Here is a 12,383-nt window from a genome sequence, read left to right on the forward strand (position 1 = left end):
TGCTTTTTATGATGTTAGTTTCATGACATAGAAATTATTTCACATCTATTTTTTAGAGTAGAGATTTATAAAGAAACTTAGAGATAGTTTCTGCTCCTTCCAATTAATAAATCAGCAACTAGCTGAGGACCTTGATGTGCTCTGGAATGGGATGTGCACTTTGGTACGCAGAAAATATAACATATTGTTGTTGCCTTCTTGGAGTTTAAATGATAGTAGCAGGGACAAAATTATTCAAGAAAAACAAGAATCAGTAAAAGACTATATAATTAAATCCTAAATTGCAGAAAATAGACTGATTATCCTTTAAGCTCTTTTAGCAGACTGAGAGCCAGGAGGACTGCAGACTGTGTGGACGGCTCCGTGGAAGAGAGAAAGCCGAGCTGGCAGGAGGGAGGACTGAGAGAAGGTGGGCAGATGAGAATGATCAAGGTAAATTCAGAGGCCCATGAGGACCCTAAGGAGGCCAGCCTACTATGGTCCAATGAATGAGAAAAAGCCCAATCAGATGGGTGGATTCACTTCCAATAAACACTAATTGAGCATCTCCTACGTACAAGGTGTTATGTCAGGCACTAGATGGGCAGGACAGGGAAAAAGATGTGTGAAAGCAACCTCTGTTCTTTATCAGTTTATGTAAGTAGACACAGTTGATGGAAGCATGAAAATATATGTAAAGACAACTCCCATTTTAGGTCTCTCATTTTCCGCATTTGTAAAATAAGGAGGTTAGATTAGGTGATAGAGTCTCTAAGCTTCCCTTCAATGACTGCAGCTTATTATTCGATAATCACAGTTAGAAGTTCTTAAAGTTGCCAGCCCATTCTATTTTGGGTCTAGAAGCCTTCAAATTGCTGGAAATGAATGGAATGATAAGGACAGGCAGAGCTGAATTCATCAATATTCATTAGTCTTTCAATGATACATATTACTGGGTAGCAATATAATGATTAATCTTTTCCCACTGTAATTGGTTTTGTAACATTGTAACAGGGTGTTAAAGCACTTTTTACTGAGACAGTCTTATTGTGAAAATCCAGAAGGATTTGGACAGGGCTAAGCGGACTATTCTTAGCCAATCACAGAGGTGCAGAGGCCACTGGGGAAATGGGAAAGGGATGGAGATCATACCCAGAAGTTTACCAACATTTTCTACAGTGAAAATCTTCAGTAGAGGCTTCAGTGTCTCATTCCAGAGAAGGGGGGAGGTAAATCTCTAAGTTCGTCTTGTCATTTTCCAGCAGGGTAGGTTAATTCTTAGTGTGTGTCTAAAAGGGAAATTATCTGAAGACTGTAAGGAAAATTCAGAATATATATACCTTGGTTTCCAACACCTCACCCTTTCAGATCCAAGATTCCCTGATGTTCATCTACATTCCCTATCCCCACAATGTGCTTATCAGAGAGGCTCTATTCCAGATAAATTTATCATTTGATATTTGTTGATTAGGAATGTGTTCAGCTACAAGTAACAGGAAATCTGTCTGTTAGTTTAAACCTTTTTTTTTTTAAACATTTACTTTTTTTTAATCATAAAGACAGAGACTGAAGGTATGCAGATGCTAGAGACAGTGTAGTCGCTCAAAGATGTGAGGGCTGCTTAAAGATGTCATGGCCTGGATTTTCATGACTGCAAGATGGCTGCTTCAGCACCAGCCATCACATCCATAAGGTAGGATGAAGAAAATAGGAGAAAGATCCAAAATAGCCAGAGAATACAACACCTACTCCTATCCCCACACCAGTCAACTTCTGCTTACAGATCAGAACTGTATGACGTGGATATCCTTAAGCAAATGAAGCCACAAAGATTCCCAGCTGCTATGCAAAGAGACCACAAGGATGAAGGGGCTGGGAATGATGTTGGGGTAGCCAATGACCAGTGTCTGTCCCCTTATTCCATAAATCAGCAGCATACTTTGAACAAATAAATTCTTAATCTCACAGATTTTCCCCACCATTATTTGCCAAGATGGTTTATTGATTGATAGTCATACACTTATCCAGTCAACAAATATATGAAGCCTTACTCTGAGTCAGGCACTATGCACAATGTTGACAGGACATAGTCTGTTCCCTCAGGGACCTTCCAGATGAGATACATAAACTGGAACAAAGGGAGAACACCTAAATCAGCTTGAAGCTGGAAGGGAGTGGGAGGAGGAATATGATGCGCCAGGCACTGTCTTCTGTTTGGGGAATACAAAGGCACAAGAAACTCTTAGTCCTGTGGAAGGAGACAGGCAAGCTGGATACGGGATCTGTTAGAGCTTCCTGTTTTCTTAGTTCTTCCATCTAATCTCTACAGGCTTTCCTTAGTTAGGTTTCCTGGCAGAAACGCACACGTGCACACTTTCTTCTACCCTCCAGTTCTAGGCACCTGAAGACCCCCCATCCTCTTTCTTCACTCCAACTCTTCTTTCCCATCTATATCTTTCCTTTCTGCAATAGTCACCATAAACTCATGAAGGAGTTTCATGACTCCTTCACCCAAAGAGTATGCACCTAGTTCTGATATTCAGTTGATAAGACCATATGGGTTGCTCAAATATTGATATTTCCATAACATAAGTAAGTAACTACTGCCCTGGGTCCCCTAAGTGTCTCCCACACCCCTGCACTCTAGCCTCTTCTCCACACACTCAGAAACCATGGGTTAATGCCTTACAAGGCATGAGACCTCTGGGACCTCACTCTATTGCCCGTGCCTTATTGTTATTAAATGTTTTTAATATCTCTTTTGAGCCATTCAGTAGAACACAGAGTCTGCAAAACTTGAATGCCTCCAGAGGCGAGTAGGTAATGAAACTGGGTGAAGCTGGCTGAGCAGAACCAGAGATGACATACTGGAGAGTGTAGGCTTCACTTTACGGGACATCTACAAGGGGTGGCCGCTGGGGATTGATGCCCTGTATTACTAGATTGTCAGAAGAGGAGTCAGAATATGGGTTTTAATGTTAGGTATGAGAAAGAATATGGTGAGAAGAGAAGAATTTTTTTTAATCCCCCTGAAAATAAAGTTTATATTCATGGCATTTAAAAAAGTTAGTATACCTAATCTGTAGATGTTACATAGAGTTTAAATTAGTTAAGAATCAGTAAATATATGCTAAAACGTTACTTTTTCTAACATAGGTTACTACAACACACACACACACATACACACACAGATTTGATTCATATTCTCCATATTTCAATAGTTGTGGTGCCTAGGAGAAACAAAACAAATTCGAGTCAAGGCATCTATAATATATATTTTGTCCAAAGTAAAAAAAAAAAAAAAAGCAAATTAGAATAATAATCATCTTACAATATTATTCTATCTAGGCAACTAACTCTACACTAAGCTACAAATAAGTGATTTGCCACTGAAGCTTTGAAAGAAGGACCGGTCCCTGGGACATCTCCTTTGGGTTTTAATTCCTCCTACAAAATCTGCGCCTGCAGCTCATCACTAAATTTCTTTGACAGGATCATTTCAGACACCCACAGGACACGTCTGGGACGCAAAAACATCCTCACAGAGTGCGTCCTGCAGCCCCCGCCTCAGTGTGCTGGGCTGCAGGTGACGGATCTGTGCTTTCCTCTTCCCAGGAAGCAGTAAATCTTGGGACTTGTAGCAGGAACACGGTGTCGGCAAGGCTGCTTCATATGAGCCACTGACAGCTGAAATGATGGCTTACAAAAGCTAGAAAGTTAAAGGGAAATGTCAGTGTAGGTGAACTAGAGCACTTAGTCATTTTTATAAAATGTTCTGTGTCCGTCACTTTAGGAAAAGGAAGTAGATTGAATACTCCCTGCCCCCGTGGACCTAGCAGTACTGGCCATTGCTTGTGTGTTTGTTTGTTGTCTGTCTACCCCATTAGAATGCAAGCTCCACGAGGACAGGGAATTTGTCTGCCTTATTGTTATAACCACCCCATATAACCTATATAACCCTATAACCTAGAAAATGCCTGGAAATAGAAGGATGTCAATAAATACTTCTTGAGTGAACAAATAAATGAATAAATGAATAAGACGATTATCTGTGTGCACGGATGGTTGCAAAGATCAACCATGGCATAAACAGAGGCTTACCTCTTCTAGAGACAGCAATGCTGTTCGTAGTTTGCAAACTGCAGGTGCCAGTGGAAGCACCTACTGTGATTTGACTCTCCCTCAGTTTACCTGAAGGGGTTAAGATACTGTGCTGATTTGTGAAGCTACTGTCTCCACTCCAAACTCACCTTTCTATATTCATCTTTGTGACCCTGGGCTGGAAGGCTAGAAATGTAGTTTGGTTCCCTGGAGGAGGAGGCGGCGCTGGGGGCACGCTGTGAGGCCGAGGGAAGGAGGGAGAAGTTCCTGTTGCTGTCAGCAGCATCCCCCAGCAACAGCTCCGCTCTCTTGGTAGCAGCTGTTCTGGTTCTATTCTCCAGTTCTTTCTATGCTCCCCCTACAGTCTGCGGAGGAGTCAACAGCAGCCAGGCAGTGCTGTCTCCTCAGAGGTCTGGTCGGGCTCGGAAGGACCTCTTCTGCACCCCCAACTCCTTCCCTCTATTCCACCTTCCCTACGGTGGCTCCTGCTTCTGGAAGTTACCTCTGTACTAACTCAACGTCTTCTTTTTGCATTTTCAGCCCTCTAACACCTATTTAGGCAATTTCTTATATTTAATTTATAATAAAGTCCGTCTACTAAAGTAATTAGTGTGCTTTCTAGTTTCCTGAACTGGACTCCGATGGATAAAGATTCTCACCTTCTTCTTTATCCTACAGTTGTGTGTGTTTCTACAAATTCCATATTTCAAAGCTCCAACAATTCACCATAGACTTGCAGGACTTCCTTTAATTTAAATTCCAGGATTTCTTTTAATTTAAAAATGTTTTTCCGATGGTGGGTATTTAAATACATAAAATAAACGTGCAGAATATAAATGCCATGGTCCAATTTATCAATTTTAACACATTTCAGCTGGATCAATGTTCGCTCACTTTTAAAAGCACCTCTTTTTAAAAATGCAACATGAAAACTCAGTAGTCCATGAATTCTGAGATCAGCCCTTTCTATGATATTGGAGCCAAGAAAAACTTCCTATGGGTTTAAAATCCTATCCCCAGCAAGGTAATTATCTTTCATATGGAATAATTGGAGTAGTTTACAGGAGGGCCCAATCCGACAGACCCCTTGCTTATTCCTGCCAGTCTGCTCATGGAACGAGAGGATGCAGGTGCCTAGAGTTTGAGACCCACATTTTAAGAAACTATATTTCCTCCTGGGTCAGAGTCAGAGAAGCTTTCCAACAGCTGATTGTTCATTAGGAACACCTGGCAGAGGCCAGCCCAGGGCTAGAAATTGCCATCTAAGATTGCGGAAATTCTTGGTAATTTCGCCATTATGTCCCCAGTAGGCTTTCTGCCTCAGAATTGTTGAAATTGTTGACCTAAGATCCAGGAACCAACTTGACGTTGCTAAAAAAAGCATTTTCTTGTGTTCTGCAAAAGATGAAAAAGTGATAGAGAGGGAAGGTTCAGGCCATCAGGATAGAGTGTTGCTTGACCTGTGGAGAGGCAATAAATTCATTCCTCTCCCTCTCACAATTATTGTAGCTCCCATCCTTTGAGTGCCTCTTGGGTGCAAAGCATTACCCTAGGCCCTTTAAGCTCATTAGCTTGCTTGATTCTCCCCACACCGGTGTTGTAGGTGTTACGACGACAGCATTTATCATGAGCCATGATCCCAGAATTTAATGCCCACAAGGTGGTGGAGTTGGTTCTTGGTCAAATCTAAGTCTAAAGCCTGATGTTTGCCTCTCTCCCCACTCCTTCCACTATAAAATATGATGTGCACTCATGCATAATCTTGCAGGGGCAATTTTCCTGTTTTCCGTTAATCAGGGCCACAGAGGATTTACATTTTTCCTGTTTCTGATCTCCCGGGTCTCTCACGGCTTCATTTTATTCGCATTAGTTTTCCATTTTCTTTCTTTCTTTCTTTCTTTTTTGGAGGAAGATTAGCCCTGAGGTAACTACTGCCAATCTTCCTCTTTTTGCTGAGCAAGACTGGCCCTGAGCTGCCATCCGTGCCCATCTTCCTCTACTTTATATGTGGGACGCCTACCACAGCATGGTGTGCCAAGCAGCGCCATGTCTGCACCTGGGATCTGAACCGGCGAACCCCAGGCCAGCGGTAAGCGGAATGTGCGAACTTAACCGCTGCACCACCAGGCCGGCCCCTAGTTTTCCGTTTTCAAAAACAGTATGATGCCATTTCTTATATGTTTTCAACAAATTCTGTGGTATCAGTATTGATTCTTAAAAAAGAACCCCTCAGGTTTCAGGGCTGAAGCTATTGATCACTCAAAATTCCTCCTTTACTTAATTTTAGTGTCACTTTGGTCCTTGGAACTTCAGGTTTCCCGGTTCCTTTGTAAGTAGCTTTCTAGTGGAAGACGGGGGCTCCCTTTACTGTTTTTCTAAAATTATGCAATTTGGGGGTATTTTCTTTAGCAAATGTTGATAGAACATTCATTATAGGTTTAACACTAATGTGCAATTTTTACTGCAATATTTGCCTAAAATAGGTAAAATTAATAGCCCAATTTGTAAATAAGAGAAACTAAGGCTTAGGAGTAATTACTTAATATAACTAACTAGACTAGAAGATAGTGGAGCCATGCCCCAAACCCAAGTCTATTCAAAGCCCAAAAGCTGTCCCCTGAAATACTGAAATCTATCCACCCTTGATGTCCACTGCGTTCTCAGCATCACCCAAAACTGTCTCAGAGTGATGGTTTACAGAGCACATGCCTGCTGCTCTGGTGCCCGTTTGTTCACTCCAGAGCCAATGGTACCGTGTTGATGCCTGCAGAGCACTCATCTAACTCCTTTGTAACTCATTGTTTACTTGTCACCCCAACTTGACAGGACTGGTGTTTTTCACTGTTTCATTCCAGTACTTGGCATACTGAGGAGCATGTAGTTGGAATTTAACAAATATTTATTGAATAAATGGATGAATGATTCTTGGCTCACCAAACATGTGCTCAACTTCGCCTTCTGTGCCTATATCTACCTGCGGGAATTTCCATATGCTTCAACCACCATCAGATCTCCATAAATAAACACAGGGTTGCTGTCAAGTTGGTCATGGATATTTGTTGTTGATGAAGCTGATAAACTGAAGTGGAGAAATTACTTCTGATTACCTACAGGAGCAATGAGAAATGCGCTTGAGTGGACGCTTTTATAATTATACATTTTACTGAGATTATATTGGCTGTGTCTTCTTTTGTTGCATGTGGCATAGACCCAACAAGCCCTAGCTTAGCAAAAACTATATATAACTTGGAAATGGAGTGTGGAAGCTGGCTTCAGACCTGATGGATCCCAGAGTTGAACAGTCTTGTTTAAGTTTCTCTTCATGTGTCCCTTCCTTTCTCTTTATTTTGTGCGTCTCACTCTGGCTTCATTCTGCAGAAAGGCTCTCCCCATTTGAAGAAAAAGGGTGGCCAGGATAGGAGAACCATAAGTCAATGGTTCTCATAGAATGTTCCCAGCAGAATCAGCATCACCTGGAAGCTTTGGGAAATGCAAATTCTCAGGCACTATCCCAGAACTTTTGAATAAGAAACTCTGATAGTAGGACCAGTAATCTGCGCTTTAACGAGCCCTCCAGATGATTGCGATGCACACTCAAATTTGAGAACCATTGGATTAAGGATGAAAATTGAGTCCTGAAATTAACAGGTTTCACCTAGTGACCTTTCATGTACAGAAGTGGAGGAAAACGGAGAGGGCCCCAAATGAGAAACGTATATCAGGAATTCATCTAAGGTACAAGTCACTCATTTGAGAAGAGCCTAATTAATCCACCTTAATTATGTCCTTATCTTTACTTTGGAGAGTCTTCACAAAGGAAAGGACTTGGAGAAGGTTTAATAATGGATGATATTTTGGTAAATGCCACCTTTAAGACTGACAGAAGAGCTGGAGGACAATGGGGTCTGTGCTCCATCTGGGAAAGGCATGCAGGGTCAAAATCCCAGAGTTCCATAGAACTTTGGGAACTCTGTAGATTCCCAACTTTATTTTTTGTTTAAAAAAAAATTTTAGCACCATTCTTTAACTCTATAGTAATCACTAATAAAATTCTTGGACGAAAAATTGTTGTTTGTTAATTTGGGGAGGGAGCACGAAGAGGGAAAGGTCCAGGAGGATTTCAGTCTACTCGGAAACCAGTTTTGAGGAAAAAGCAATTGCAGTAGATGAAAACAGAAGCCACAGCTCAGAGGAGGAGGGAAAACTGTCTAAATTCCTTGTGCTTCCAGGAATAGCGGGCCCCCCAGGGACTATAAAGGATCCCTGGGGGACCTCAGTTCCCTTACAAGTAAAAACAAGTCACTTTGGAATGGTGTGTTGTGTATTATCTTTCTTTCCAGATTGTAATTATTTTTATTCTTGTTTGGTCCTTTAATTAAAAGAAAGAGAGAGAGAGTGAGAGAGGTGTTCCTTCCTAGGACTAATTGAATTGTCTTTACTGGGGTCATAGAGAGAAGGATGTCAGAATGCCTTTTCAGGACAGTAAAGTTGGTGGCAGCAGCTTGGCAGTTCCTGAGCTAAAATTCAGGTAGCAAGAGCTAAGAAAGAGCGAAATAGTGAGTCTAAATAATATAATAATTCAGAATAAAATAATCATAATAATTATTCTAAATAAAAATATTCTAAATAATAGTAATAGTAACATAATAATTGCAAACACTTATTGGTATCTTATGGTGTGCCAAGTCCTTCAGTTGTTATTAACTCATTTAGTCTTGGCCACTACTGTCCATTTTACAAATGAAAAAAACTGACACAGCTTGTCTAACTCAAAGAGTTTTTTGACATAAACCTGTGAAGTTCTGCCCTCAGAGCTTATGCAGTTTATCATTTCGTAATGCTGCCTCTTAGAGAGAAAGTGAATCCCATCAAAGTATCCAGATGTTTGCTAACACAATGCTCCTTAGTGTTGGGAAGGCACGTAGTTTTCCTTAGAAGCCTCTCTGTGTGAAGATGGGATCCAACCACCATCCTATCCTGGTCATGACGCTGTCATTACAGCTACGTTAGAGTAGACATTAATTTCTATTTGAGAAGCGCTTTCATCTACTGACCCTATATAGAGGTCAGTAGAGCTACCTGTGATTTATATTCTTCTTTACAATTCCTTGAACTCTTTGCTGTGAAGGTTAAAGGCTCCTTCTATCTGAATTGTTTTTATGGGAAAAGCTAGCTTGGAGCAACTTGGGAAAAACCACATGAACCTCTGGAGGCTGAGTAACCAGTAACCGGACTTCTTCACAAGGCAACTGACATTCACATCTTGGGTTTTATTGTTAATTTGCCAGGGTTCTTGAAGACTCCTCAGAATGTTCAATTGTATTTTTAATTTCACTGCTAGCTTAGCTGACGAACTCAGTTCTTCTGATCTGAGAAGTTTTAGAGTCTAGCAAGATCTTACATCATTCTGCAGGAATCAATTTATAAACTTTGTTTACTTCAAGATTCTAGTTGACAGAAATTTAGCAGCTACAGAATTATAGATAGTATTACCAAAAAGCTATTAGCTATTTTCTTAGAGATAATGTTTATAAATGAAATATAATTACCGCCTGAAAGCACACTGTTTCCAGAGCTAAAAGCAATAAAGCTAAAGCAATAAAGAATTTACTATTAGTTCTCCCAGAAGGAGGAGACCTCCAGCAGAATGGGAAAGAAACTGGGGTGAGGTGTGGGGCTGGAAAAGGGGAAGTAGAAAGAAGAGAAGGGGCTCAAGAGAGAAAGTAAGCTCTTCCAGACAGCGGGTATATTCCAGGCTGTTCTAAGAAGGCAGAGACTGGTGCCTAGAGAGACCAAAACTCTCCTGCTCTCACTGGGGGAAGATTTTTCTAAGTATTTTTCCAACCTGATAGAAACTTTCTCATGGGAATGTTTCACTCACAGATGTTTCCCCAAAAGATGCTTTCTCTTATTTTTCCAGACAACTTCTTAAATTTTTTTTTAAATGAATACAATCCCAACAAGCTAGATAATATACAGCCTTTGTCTGTGAAGTTTCAATTTAGGCCAGTAAATATTTATTGAGCAACTACTATATGAAAGATACTTTTTCAAGTTATTTTGAGAGACACCAAGATGAGTAAGGTATGATCTCTGTCCTCAAGAAGCTTAAGATTGAGAAGGAGAGAGAAGACTTGTAATACTGTAATTACTAATACTAGCTACTCTGTGCCAGGCATTGTTCTCTGTGCTTTAGACATATTAACTCATTTAATTCTCACAGCAACCCAAGAAGATGTCATTGTTCATTTAATAGATGAGGAAATTGAGGTAGAGCATTATTATATAACTTGTCCAATGTTACACAGCAAAAAGTAAGTTGAAACTCGAGACAGCAGGAGATGAAATATTTGCCTTAAAGTCATAGAGTAAATCAACGTCAGAGCCTGGGCTGTAACTTTACTGGAGTCCCTGACTCTTAGCACAAGGCTCCTTTTATTAAACTATGAAGTCTTTTGGTCTTTTTCTTAATAATGAATGGGACTAGAAGGAATCTCCACACTCCATCCAAGACTCTTGCTTGCTTATTCTGAGAAAGCAATCAACTTAACTCCAACTTTGTTTTTCTAAAGAGCCTCGAAAAGTATTCAATAAGGGTTTTAAGAAAGCTGAAACAAAGAACTGTTTGTACAAATACCATTTTGAAAGGTTTTTCTGGCTAGAACTAATATAAACGTACATTTACTGTTGACTTTAGGAAGGCCTTCATATGAATATCAGTTTTTGAAGTTTATTTATGTTGAAAAAAATCACTCATTTATTTAAAAATGTATGTTTTGGTTTAGTGTATCAGAATCAAAGTTTGTTAAATAATGTTTTTATTGGGAAAATTGGTTTTATTTATATAACATATCAAAAGCATAACTTGAAAGAAATATGCTGGTTTTAAAAACATCCTCTAAGTTAACTTTCCTAAATGATATTTAGGACATTGGTGGGGCTGGTTGCCCTCCACTGGGCCCTTAGACAAAAGTAGTCTCCCTTCAATATCACACTTTTGACCTATCCCCTTCATCTCATCTGCTTTCTCCTCCGTTCCTAGATTGCTGTGTTTGTCCTCCAGCCACTTGGGATGTCTTGCTCCTTTGCTTTTGGCAGCCGCTGAAACTTCATTATTCTCTGTTTCATTCTCTCAGAGTCTATGCTTTTTCAGTGTCCAAGGAGATAACTACGTGGATAATTCAGTTAGCGGTGATGGGCGTGCGAGTTATCTAGGGCTGTCGTAACAAAGTACCACAAGATGGTGGCTTAAGACAGCAGAAATTCGTTCTCTCACTATTCAGGATGCTACAAGTCCAAAGTCAAGGTGTCAGTAGGATGGTACTCCCTCCGAAAGCTCTAAGAGACAAAAACTTCCTTGTTTCTTCCTAGCTTCTGTTGGCTCCCTGCAATCCTTGGTGTTCCTGGGCTTGTAGCTGTATTACTCCAGTCTCTGTTCCTTTTGTCCCTTGATCCTTACGTCTCCTCTATGTCTCTGTGTCTAAGTCTCCTTCTCCCTGGGCCGGCCCCATGGCCAAGTGGTTAAGTTCGTGCACTCCGCTTTGGTGGCCCAGGGTTTTACCAGTTCAGATCCTGGGTGCAGACCTAGCACCACTCTTCAAGCCACGCTGAGGCGGCATCCCACATAGCACAACCAGAAGGACCTACAACTAGAATATACAACTATGTACTGGGGACCTTTGGGGAGAAGAAGAAGGAAAAAAAGATTGGTCACAGATAGCTCAGGGCCAATCTTAAAAAAACAAAAAATAATAAATCTCCTTCTCCCTTCTCTTATACAGACACTAGTCATTAAATTTAGGGCCCACTCTCATCTAGTATGACCTCATATTAACTACTTACTTCTGCAAAAACCCTATTTCTAAATAAGGACACATTTTGAGGTTCCAGATGCACATGAATCGTGGGGGACACTATTCAATGCAGTACAATGGATTGATAAGAGAAAGCGGGGGGAAAGTCTGCTCATCCAAACTAATGCTGGTTTAATTTGAGAGGAATTGTAAGGTCTCATCTGCCCAGAATTGCTTCTACTATTTTGTCATAGTTTTAGTCTCCCTTTATGCCTCATTGGAAATGTCCAATGACCTCCTTGGATCTGACACCATCTCAAAAAGCCGTGGTGACAGATGCCCACATTACTCAGGAGAAGAGGGAGGGTTCCCTTTGGTCAGATTAATCCATCAACTTCACTAATTATCTTCCTGAAGAGCAAACAGAATTAGGTATGTCTTGAAAGGAAGTGGTTGTTAAACGGGAATGAAGGCAACTTGAGCATAGTGAAAAGACTTGTCTTCAGTGTC

The sequence above is a fragment of the Equus przewalskii genome, chromosome 5 (assembly GCF_037783145.1).
Source record: "Equus przewalskii isolate Varuska chromosome 5, EquPr2, whole genome shotgun sequence".
Lineage (NCBI taxonomy): Eukaryota > Metazoa > Chordata > Mammalia > Perissodactyla > Equidae > Equus > Equus przewalskii.